The sequence below is a fragment of the Notamacropus eugenii genome, chromosome 5, assembly GCF_028372415.1.
Source record: "Notamacropus eugenii isolate mMacEug1 chromosome 5, mMacEug1.pri_v2, whole genome shotgun sequence".
Taxonomy (NCBI): Eukaryota; Metazoa; Chordata; class Mammalia; order Diprotodontia; family Macropodidae; genus Notamacropus; species Notamacropus eugenii.
The window spans coordinates 191,580,920-191,592,778 of NC_092876.1; the positions used below are offsets into that span (position 1 = coordinate 191,580,920).

Below are 11,859 nucleotides of genomic sequence, written 5' to 3' on the forward strand. Positions count from 1 at the left end.
GCAAACATGTGAGAACCTTATATTCACTCACCTCAGGGTGTTTATTGTCCAGATACTCAAAGTTAGGCTTGAAAGGGAACATGAAAGTATATTTTGGGGGAAAACCCCATGTTATCCCCTCAGGGGAAAAATGAGATGACTTAATCCTTCTTTCCCCTGTGCTATTTCTTTAATTTTGAAAATAAAGGCCTAGAGTAATTTCATGAAGTCAATGCTACTGATTAGCAGGTTAAAACATTACCCTGTCATTTGGAAAGAGAACTGAAGTTAGTTGGATAAAACAAAAAGCTGAACAAATGAATATATTTGAAAACCAAATGCTGCTCAGTCAATTATTGCTCTTGGGTGGTAGCCAGCCATGAAGAACTCAGACAGATCTGCTGGCATCATGGTTTTTGACTGGCCTGGAGAAAGAGTGTATTAGAGGTGAATATTAGTAAAATTGCATTAACATCTCTCATTGTATTGCCTACCTCACAGGGTTATTGGGGGAAAAACCATTTGTAAACTACAGAATGCTTTGTAAGTGTGAGCTAGAGCTATTGTTGTTTTCAGTATTGTTATTACTCTTACTTCAATACTTCACAGGTTCTGCGATCTCATCATATATTCAACTCTCTCTGGTGAACAGTCCAACTCTCCTATGCCTTATTACATGGTATTATGAATAATATTGCTATTGCATTTGGACTTACATCTATAATTGTAATAGCCACTCAATGGCCAGGAAGGCTGGGGACACTCTTTCCTGCTAAGATGCTCCACCTCTGTATTCACACAGATCAAGTTCAATATCAGGAGACCCTGGACTCTAAAGAAAGGGGTTAAGTTTTATTTTGTTTTTTTCTTAATGTCTCTAGAGTTTTTCACCCTCTTCCTGTCTTGCCCCTCAGAACCTTAAGGAAAATTGAATAAAGCTTAGGTATGGCTCATGGATAGAGTCTCTCCAAAGAGATTGTAAAGGTCCCTCCTAAAAGAGTGTTCAATATCCAGAGGACAGATATGGCAGCTATTTATTTCCTCTACCACAACAGAAGTATTTTAAACACAAAATACTCATGATCACATATCACTAAAGAATTAAAATATAAACCAGTCACCCCAAATTCCTCTTATACTCTGTTAGCATGTTGATACTTAAAAGTTTAAAACATGAGATACTTTGAGGGATTGTTAAATAGGTGTTCCACCTTCATCTCAGCTCTGTATTGTCCAAACTCCCTCCAGGTCCACGTCTTTTGCAAGCCAGGGCAAGGCTTGGAATCATCCTCCTTTGAGTAGACAACTTCTCCAAGAATGGTGTAGTTGCAGAAAACTCGTATTGATGCCAGTCAGCTCCAACTGAGGAATCTAGGAATTCCCAAACTCCTGAATTCCCAAGGTAGCCACCAGTCCTGGAAACATATCTCGGGATCACTGTTTGGTCACCTGTGCTCAAGAGAAAGAAACACAAAGAAACACAAACAAAGACAGTTGGAGCCGCCAATCTCAAACTCACCTAAATGATCACATGTTCTGGCTGCCATTCACAAGCAGCTCCTAAAGCTAAAGGTTCACCCTCTCTTCCTCACATAACAACTTCAAGGAAGTGCTATACAAATTCTCAAGCCATATATTTAGGAAAGAGGGAGAAGAGAATGAAAGAAGAGGTTGTCTCTCCCTTTAAAGTTTCCTGAAAATACGTTTTGCATGACGTCATATGTTTAATCAATATCTTATTGCCTGCTTTCTCAAGTGTGGGAGAGGGGCTGGTGGGAGGGAGGGAATTGGAACTCAGCATTTTAAAAAATGAATGTTTAAATTTTTTTTACACATAATGGGAAATATTTAATGAAATAAATAACAATATAGTTTTAAAAGTTTCCTGAGTGGCCTACACTCTTTGACACAGCCCCTTAGAGGTGGCACACAAAGATCAGTTAGCCCCTGTTTCACCAGAAGCAGCCAGATCACAAGCACAGCATTGCACGTGCTCCATTTAATGGTTGACTCCTCTCACAAAGGGCCATCTTCAAGCATGCTCCGTGGAGTGGGCTCCAATTCAACCCCTTCACTATATGATTTTTTAAAATATAGCCTTCACCAAAGGGTGTGAAGACTGTTTGTGATGGACTTAGTGTTTCACAGCGATGCAAGGACCTAAAACATTCCCAAAGGACTTGATGCAAAATGCCACCCACATTCAGAAAAAAAAACTATGGAATCAGAATGCAGAATGAATCAGACTATTGTCCCTTGTGTTATATTTTGGTTTGGTTTGGTTTTCTCATGGTCTCTCCCATTCATTTTAATTCTTCTATGCAACATAACTAATGTGAAAATGTGTTTAATAAGAATATATGTGTAGAGCCCATGTAAGATTGCATGTCATCTCAGCAAGGGAGGGGGGAGGGAGTGAGAGAAAATTTAAAACTTATGGAAGTGATTGTTGAAAACTGAAAACAAATACATTAATTAATAAAAAATGTATATAAGCTGCATTTTACTTCAGACGTCATGGGAAATGTTTCAAAAACAGATTGCCTAGACAGAAAAATGCTGCCATTTTTAATTCCTCTTGTTCTTATGCACTAAGTAGACCCTTTTCTTCAAATAACTACAAAGTCATAATCCAGGGCAGCTAGGTGCTGCAGTGGATAGAGCACTGGGCTAAGAAACAGCAAGATTTATTCTCCTGAGTTCAAATCTGGCCTGAGTCACTGGTCGGACATAACTGAAATGACTAAATAACATAATCCTGACTCCCTAATTTACGCGAGGTAAAGTTTCCACAAATATTTCAAGGTAAATCTTCTGTGGTCTGGAGAACATATTGCCATCTCCTCCACCCTGGCAAGATCAATGCCGCTGCCAGAAGCTTTTTCCTTTTCATGTCTCCAGAAAATCCAGTTGCCACCTAGGAAGCTACAAACAGCTTAGTGCAGGATATGTGTCTGTGATACACTTGAAGCCACAGAAGCATGATGAAGTGAATAAAGGCCAGTAGAAAGATTATCTACCTCTCCTGAACAACTCCATGGAAAGGAAGCAGCCTGACTCTCTTGTTACCAAGTCTACCGCAGGTTCCTTCCAGGAACATCGGTAAACCCCAGTCCTATCTGTCTACATTCATCAGTCAATCAAAAAACACAATGAGCAGTTCTGTGACACAGTGTATTAAGCACATCTGGAATCAGGAAGATCTCAGTTCAAATCTGACCTCAGATACTTACTTACTAGCTGGGTTATCCTAGGCAGGTGACTGAACTCTATTTGCCTCAGTTCCTCATCTGTAAAATGAACTGGACAAGGAAATGGCAAGCTAGTATCTTTGCCAAGAAAACCCCAGATGGGGTCATGAAGAGTTGGACACGATTGAAACAACAACAATGAACTCTAAGAGTATACTATGTGCCAAGCCTTGTGTTAAGGGCTCGGCTCACATAGGAAATGAGTGGACTGATCTCAAACTGCTTTGAAATGATGAAGTTCTTCATGGTAAAGAGTCCATAATTTTTTAAAAAATATATATTCTTTTTGAATATATTCTGTTTCTTAGAAGGTAACCATTTAGTACAGTTCAAATGTAATATCCGAAGCTTTGTTGTCTTGATATTTATGAAGAAATAAAACAAGATTCAAGCAAGAATAAGGTTCAATGAGTGTCCATGGTTCTTCTTCCTGGAGGTTTCTTTTTCCTTTGTTTTTTGGTTGCAATATAATAACACTCTTTGCTTTGAGGGGTTTAAGATCTCTCTCTTTGTCCTTGAGCCTCTGAGGGAAATCCAAAGTAATAGGAGCTTGGTGCTCTCCTGGGCACATTCACTAGCCTAGGGCATGCAGACATTCTTTTTCCTGTTTTTCAGAAGAGCAGTTGTATACATGGCAACCATCCTGGCATCAGAACAAGTCCTGGAATGCAAACATTCAGGATAGCTCATTTCCAGGCATCTGCTGCTGTCACTGACAATCCCTCTTTGGCCTTCCAAACTTCTCCCTCACCCAGTCCTTCAATTGCCCTTTCCATTTTCTTCCTCTTGTGCAACTTTTTAAAAAAAGTTCTTTAAATAATCATCCAATCATAACTGTTTGTTAAAGTCACAAATAACCTAATAGAATGGAAGAAAAAAATCTGGCTGATTTATAATGAATTGAATGGAAAGTTTCTCAACTTACTTCCTCTATGAAAACAAATAGATTAGTCTCTTTATGGAGTCTGGTTATAAATAGAAAGACTGTGTACGGCTGGTTGTTGTTCCTTTGCTCTTGAAGAGGACCAAAATGACATCACTATGTTAAGGTCAAGGTACAGTGTGTCCCACTGGGGCTAATCAGACCAGTATGAGCCTGGAAGGCTCTACCATAGGTTGGATACAATTAGTTCATATGTTCGGAGTTGAGATATCTCTAAATCTGCACATCTCACGTTTCTTTTGAACTACTTTAATTTTACTATGTTCGTAAAGCACAGAGCCTTCTTGGTTGTGGGCCCACCATGCTGGGAGGTCCTGGGCCAGTGTCTCCCACATCACATAATTGATTCGAAAGTTCTTCAGGAAGACTTGAAAGTGTCCTTGTATAGCTTCTTCTGCCCTCCATGTGAACACTTGCCTTGTGTGAGTGCTCCATAAAATAATCTTTCAGACAAACATACATTTGGCATTTGAACAACATGGTCAGCCCACTGAAGTTCATTCTCCGCAAAAAGGTTTGATGCTTGGCAATTTACCATTGAGAAAGGATCTCAATGTCTATGTCTGATATTTTATCTTGCCAGGTGATCTTTAGAATGTTCCTAAGACAATTCAAATGGAAGCAATTCAGTTTCCTGGCATGGTGTTGTAACCTATTGCTCCATGTATGGATAGTGTGGAGAACCTGTTGTTTTCTTGGTGTTAATTGTTAGGTCAAAATTAGCACAATTAGTAGAGAATTGATCCACACTTTGCTGCATCTCAGCCTCAGAGGCTGCATTGAACATACAATCATCTCCAAACAAAAAGTCCATTACCAACTCTCCCTTCACTTTGGTCTTGGCTTGTAACTATTTAGTTTCAAGCTAAATAACTTAATGTCATTGCAGTAACTGATCTTGATGCTGTTTTTGTCCTCCTTGAAGGCATTCAACAACAGTCCTGAAGAGGAAGGAGGCCCTGAGGTTCTCTTCCTTACCCCATGATCTCTCATTGGATGCCATGAGCAAAAAGAGTCACCAAGTTCCCCCAGATGCAAATGAAACAGAAACAACTGAAGGTGATTTGGGCCCTTTTGAAGATGATAATTGTTCTGGCTACAGGTTGTATCAGCAAGTCAAGAATCAGATTCCTATCACACTCTAATAATGTTCATATTTAATGACAAATACGGAAGAATTGTAAATATTAGTGAAAGATTCTTCCCCTTCCCCAACTGACTCTGAAAGAAGTACAAAGAAAAATACTCTTCTAAAGGGTTACTCCAGTATATCTAAGAATACTTGGCTGAAGGCTCAGGAGAGGAAGGTGGAGATTCAAGGCTATTATTGGAATGATGACAATTTTAGAGTATCTTTTCAGTTTTGATTCCACTCAATAAAAGCATTTTTATCTTAAAGGTGAGTCAAGTGTAGGAGAGAAGATGAGAATTCTAATAGAAATGGGGAAAGTGAAGGCCAATTTTTTATAAAATTATCAAATATTGTATAATTATCTGCTGTATATTCTAAACACTACAAAGAAAGCTCCTATAAATATTTTAGAACATATAGGTTCTTTTCCTTTTTCCTTGATCATCTTTGGAAACAGACCTAATAGTGGTATTGCTGGGTCAAAAGGCATACACAGTTTTATAACTCTTCAGACATAATTGTAGATTGCTCTCCAAAATGGTTGGATCAGTTCACTGTTCCACCAACAGTGTATTAGTGTCCCAATTTTTTCACATCCCCTCAAGCATTTGTCATTTTCCCCTTCTTCTATCATTTTAGCCAATCTGATATTAATGAGATGGTATCTCATATTTGTTTTAATTTAGAAAAATAAAGCCCTGGAAATTAAGAGAATGCCCATCAATTAGGGAATGGCTAAATAAGTTGCGGTATGTGATCATGATGGAATACTACTGTGCTGTAAGAAATGATGAGCAGGTTAATTTTAGGAAAACATGGAAATAATGAAACAAGGAAGAGTGAAATGAGCAAAACCAAGAGAACAAAGTATAAAGGAACAGCATTATTGTTTAAGGAGAAAATGTGAATGACTATGCTATTCTGAGTTATTTGAATATTCAAATCAACTACGAAGGACCAATGAAGGAAGATGTTATCCACCTCTAGAGAAAGAAATGACATACAGAATTATGTATTGTATAGTTTCCCATATATGTGTATGTGTGTGTATATTTATATATGTGTGTGTGTGTGTCTGTGTATATATACACATATATACATATAGATATAGAAAGAAACATCTGTGTTACATGTTGGCCTTCTCTAAGGCAAAGTTGCGAGGAAGGGATAGAAACAGCATAGAATTCAAATGTAGCAAAAGTAAATAAATATTTTTAAAAGAAGAAAAACAAAAGAAAATATATGAAGGTAATTCCAGAGGACTGAGGAGGGTACATGCTACCCAAATTCTAACAGAGAGGTGAAATGCATATTGAGACAAGCATTTTTGGACAATGTGGAATTTGTTTTGCTTAACTATGCATATTTATTACAAGGGTCTTCGTTTTCTTCCCCATGCCTCTCTGGGGGGATGAAGAGAAAATAACTATTGCTTAATGACAACTTCTTTTAAAAAATTTTTTTAACACTAAGCTAAATGAGATGAGATGGAGATTCAGGAAGACACTAGGAAGCTGGTAGCATTTCCTATCACACTTGAAGAGATCCAGACAAGTGACCCTACTCTTGTGAGAAGGAAACAATGAGCATAGTATGCCTACTCACCTGTCTTTCTACATACATTTCCCACATACATCTGTAGAGAAGAAAAACATCTCTACATGGGTCCTTAAAATAGTAATGGATGCAAGAAAGAAGACAGAGCTACTTACCTATTATTTTGTTTGTTTTCTTTTTCAAGGAAAACTGTTTCTAGGCTAAGAAACAGGGAATAGAAAATTAAAATAACTGAGTTGGCAAGTACCTTAAATGGTACTTTCCTTAAACTGAGTATCTTAACTGGCTCACCAAACCTGGATAAATTAAATTACAGGGTGCTGAAAGAATTGGTAGATATGAGCACCGTCCATGATCTTTAAAAATTCGGGGCAAATGGGAGAGGTGCCATACAATTGGAGACTGACAAATGGTCTGATTTTCAAAAAGAAAAGAATGAAGAAATTGTGGGTAAGTGTCCTAGAGGACTGCACTGGAGCCCAGAGGAGCCCAGAACCTTCACAAACAACTCAGTAAAGTTCAAAAAATGTACCAGAAAGAATAATTCTTAAGAAAGTCAAAGAAAATCAGCTACAAAATCCTCCACTCTGTTCAAGACTAAACAAAAGAAAAATAGCCAGACTCTGCTAGAAGTACAGAGTGGAAAAAAAGCTAAAATAAGTAAAATAATGAAGCAAAGTACAAAATAACTCAGTCCCAAAGTAAGAGATGAGGCTAGAACAATATCCAGCAGGGCTGATCCAGGAACTTCATCCACAGCAAGAGGCAGAGCCAAGCCAGCATCTACCTAACATCCCCCTGAAACATAATAGGAGACAAGGCCAGCTTATCCCAGAAGATGGAGTCTCATCTCAGCCAGTGAAGGCCAAACAGAAAATACTTACAACATCCACAAGTACAAGAGTAGAGTCTGACCTAGGTACAAGCCCCCAATCTGGAAACTGAGGATGAAGTTATAGGGAAACAAAATTCCAAAAACAAAAAAAAGAAATACCTTGAACTGAGAGAAAACTAGGGAGGTAAACCGAGAAGAAGAAAAAAACCTCTACAACAAGTCCAAGTACAGTTTTAGAGAGAAGATTGTTCTGGGCACAAGGACTTCAAAAGAATCTGGAAGAAATGAAACATAAAATACAAAATGGAATAACATGGGATAAAAGAATGGCAAAGAGAATTCATACCTTATAACAGATGGTGATAAACCTTATTCAAAAATTGAATTCCTTGAAAATTAGAATGCGTCAAATAGAAAACAACATGAGAACAAATATTAAATATCAAAAGATTTTTAAAAAGCAAAAAACCCTACAAAATATATATTATCAAAAATAACTGACCTGGCAAATAAGTAAGGAGAGATAATTGATCATCAGGCTACCAGAAAATCATGACCAAAATAAAAATTGGATGCCAAATTTCAAGAAATTATAAACAAAAACTGCCCAGATTTCCAAGAACTAGAGGCAACATATCTGGAAGAATGGTATTTCCCTTCAAAGAAATAGAAGACAGTACGGGAAAGTGCAGGAGAGGTGAAATAATGAATTCTTTTTTGTACATAGCAACTAAATTCAGCTTGTTTTTTTTAGACAGGATTATTCTCTTATGATTAAATAAATGTTAAAAATATGGCTTATTTATGGGTGTGTGTGTGTGTGTGTGTGTGTGTGTGTGTGTGTGTGTTTACCTTTCCATGCAGGTCATCAAGAAAGAAGAGCAGAAAAAAAGGTTCTAAGAATTATTCAATTCTTAGGCCATTAATAAACATAAATTTAACTCTATACTTTTAATATGTCATCTTGTCTGGGGACCAGTGAGATGCCTACATGAATGAATTCATCAAGGGATGTGAATTTTTTAAAGATATGTGCCAAATATGGAAGAAAAGGCAAACATCAAAAGATGAATACAAACATTACCGTAAAAGGATGTTAAAAGCTCAGAATGAGCTAAAGCTGATGAGTAAAGTTAAGGATAGGAAAAGAGACTGAAGGTTCTGTTTGTTTTTTAAATTGTATAAAAGCAGAGGGCCAAAGAAAGGATAAAATCACGGCTCAGGGTAGATGGAGTGATGATAACTGACAACAGGTAGAAGACAGAGCTGTTTAATTACCATTTTGCTTGTTTTTGTTGTCAAGGAGAATGGCATTTGAACTAGAAAGGACATACCAAAAATGGATAATAAGGAGTTGATACTGAAGAAAAGTCAGATGAGAAATTCAAGTTACCTGGACAAGATGACCTCTATCCTTGGCTGCTGGAGGATGTTATTGCTGAATCACTATCAGAGATATTTGAAAGATCAGTGATGGAGAAGTGAAGTACTACAGGACTTAAGAAGAGCAAATGTCCAAATCTTCAATAAAGGAGAAAAATGCAATTTACAATCTATGAACTAGTAAACTTAATTAAATTTTTGACCAAAATTCTAGAATTCTATTTATAAAGAGATGGTTAATGAACATTTAGAAATAGAAGGAAGCAGTGATCAAAGAGCTGGCATAGCTTCCTCAAGAACAGATCATGCCAGAACAACGTTTTTTTCTTGATAAAGTTACTAAACTGGTAGATTGGGAGAATGTTGTTGATATAGTTTGTCTAGATTTTTAGCAAAACATCTGATTATGTCTTATACTACTGTTGTCATCAAGATGGTGAGATGGGAACTAGATAATGGAATAATTAGACTAGTTCAAAACTGGCTGAATGGTTAACCTCAAAGTGCAGCCATTGAGTAATAGTAAATGGTTCCATATTAACCTGGAAGAAAACACCTGTTGGAGTGTTTCAAGTATTTCTGCCTAACCCTTCATTGTTTAACCTTTTTTCCCAGTGACTTGAATAAAGGTAATAAACATCATTATCAAATTTACTGGTGACACAAAACTGAGAGATAGTTAAAATACTAGATGATAGCCAGGATCTGAAAAGATCTTAGCAGGTTAGAACATTGGGTTAAACTTAATAAAATGAAATGTAACTGGAATAAATAGAAAGTCTTACACTTGGGCACAAGGAATTGACTTCACAACTACAAAATGGTTCAGAGGGAGGGATCATGGTAAGAGAGCAGTTAGTCTTTAAAAGATCCTAGGGACCATCAGAATCCAAGATGACAGAGTAACAGCACAGTCTTTCTAGAGCTCTCCCCAAACCCAGACAACTACCCATAAAAAATGACAAAACAAATTCTGGAGCTGCAGAACCCTCCTAATGATGAAGTGAAGCAAATTTCCAACCCAAGACAGCCTGGAAGGTATCCGGAAAGTTTCTATCATGACCCACTGGGAGCAGAGCACAGTCCAGTATGGGCCACACTGGCACAGATGGGACCTGAGCAGGCCTTTGAGGGATCTTGTGCACCTGTGCAGGTTTTCATACTTCATGACCCCAAAATGCCAACAACAAATTGGAGGGTCAGTGGAAAAACTCTATGGGATCTGTGTGAAAGTTTAGAGTGGTTAGACTCCAGCCCCAGGGCAATGGAGGCAGTGGAAGAGCCTACTGAAGAGGAGTCAGGCAGGGGCAGCAGCAGCAACTGCTTATGGCACTCTAAGCCCACAGACTGTGGGGGGATCGAACAGCTGACAGTACACCTCCCACTGCCACTGGAAGCAGAGAACTACTTTGACAAAGAGCTCAAACGTCAAATAGCTGGCAAAATGAGCAAAAAACCAGAAAAAGAATCAGGCTATAGAATCTTACTTTGGATGACAAGGAAGACCAAAGTATACAAACAGAAGACAACAAAGTCAAAGCTTCTACATCCAAAGACTCCAAGAAAAATATGAATTGGTCTCAGGTCATGAAAGAGCTCAAAAAGGATTTTGAAAATTAAGTAAGAGAAGTAGAGCAAAAATTGGGCAAAAAATGAGGATGATGCAAGAAAATCATGAAAAAGGAGACAAGTGCTTGCTAAAGGAGACCTAAAAAATGCTGAAGAAAATAACTTTAAAAAATAGACTAACCCAAATGACAAAAGAGATAAAAAAAGCCAATGAGGAGAATAATGCCCCAAAATGCAAAAATTGTCCAGATGGAAAAAGAAGTCAAAAAGATAACTGAAGAAAATAATTCCTTAAAAATTGGAATGAACTTAATAAATCTAACCTCAAAATAAACAAGAAAGAAGTTAAGGAGGTGAATAAAACTCTGGATAAGGTAGATATGATACATCTCCGGAGAAAATTGAATGAGGATAGAAAAGAATATACATTTTTCTCAGTGCTACATGGCACATACACATAAAGGCATAAAAACCTCATCATCCAGTATACAAAGGTAGAGATAGTCAATGTATTCTTCTAAGATGATAATGAAATAAAAATTATATGTAACAAAAGGCCATGGAAAGAAAGACCAAAAATTAATTGGAAATGAAATAATCTATTCCTAAAGAATGAGTGGGTTAAACAATAAATCATAGAAACAATTAACAACTTCATTCAAGAGAATGACAATAATGAAACAACCTACTAAAACTTATGGAACATTGCAAAAGCAGTTCTTAGGGGAAGTTTTATATCATTGAATATCTACATGAATAAAATAGAGAAAGAAGAGATCAATGAACTGGGCACGCAGCTCAAAAAGCTAGAAAAAGGACAAATCGAAAATTCTGAAGTAAATACCAAATTAGAAAAACTGAAAACCAAAGGAGATATGAATAAAACTGAAATTAAGCAAACTATTGAGCTAATAAATAAAACTAAGATTTGGTTTTATAGAAAACAATAAAATTGATAAACCTTTGGTCAATTTGATTTAAAAAAAAGAAAGAAGAAAACCAAATTACCAATAACAAAAATGAAAAAGGTGAACTCACTTACAATGAGGAGGAAATTAAAACAATAGTTAGAAATTACTTTTCTCAACTGTATACCCATATATTCGACAATCTAAAAGAGATGGATGATTATTTTAAAAGATATAAATTGCCCAGATTAACAGAAGAGGAAGTTGAATACTTAAATAACCCCATCTCAGGAGACTAGACA

General features: G+C 36.9%; 1 long non-coding RNA gene across 1 annotated transcript; it reads right to left on the minus strand.

The window, feature by feature from the left end:
• Positions 1–995: 995 nt before the first annotated feature.
• LOC140505593 (uncharacterized) lies at positions 996–9,009 on the minus strand. Its single transcript, XR_011967571.1, has 2 exons — positions 3,213–9,009; positions 996–1,428 (listed from the first exon to the last, which is right to left on the minus strand). It is a non-coding gene; the product is annotated as an uncharacterized lncRNA (long non-coding RNA).
• Between the last annotated feature and the right edge of the window lie 2,850 nt (positions 9,010–11,859).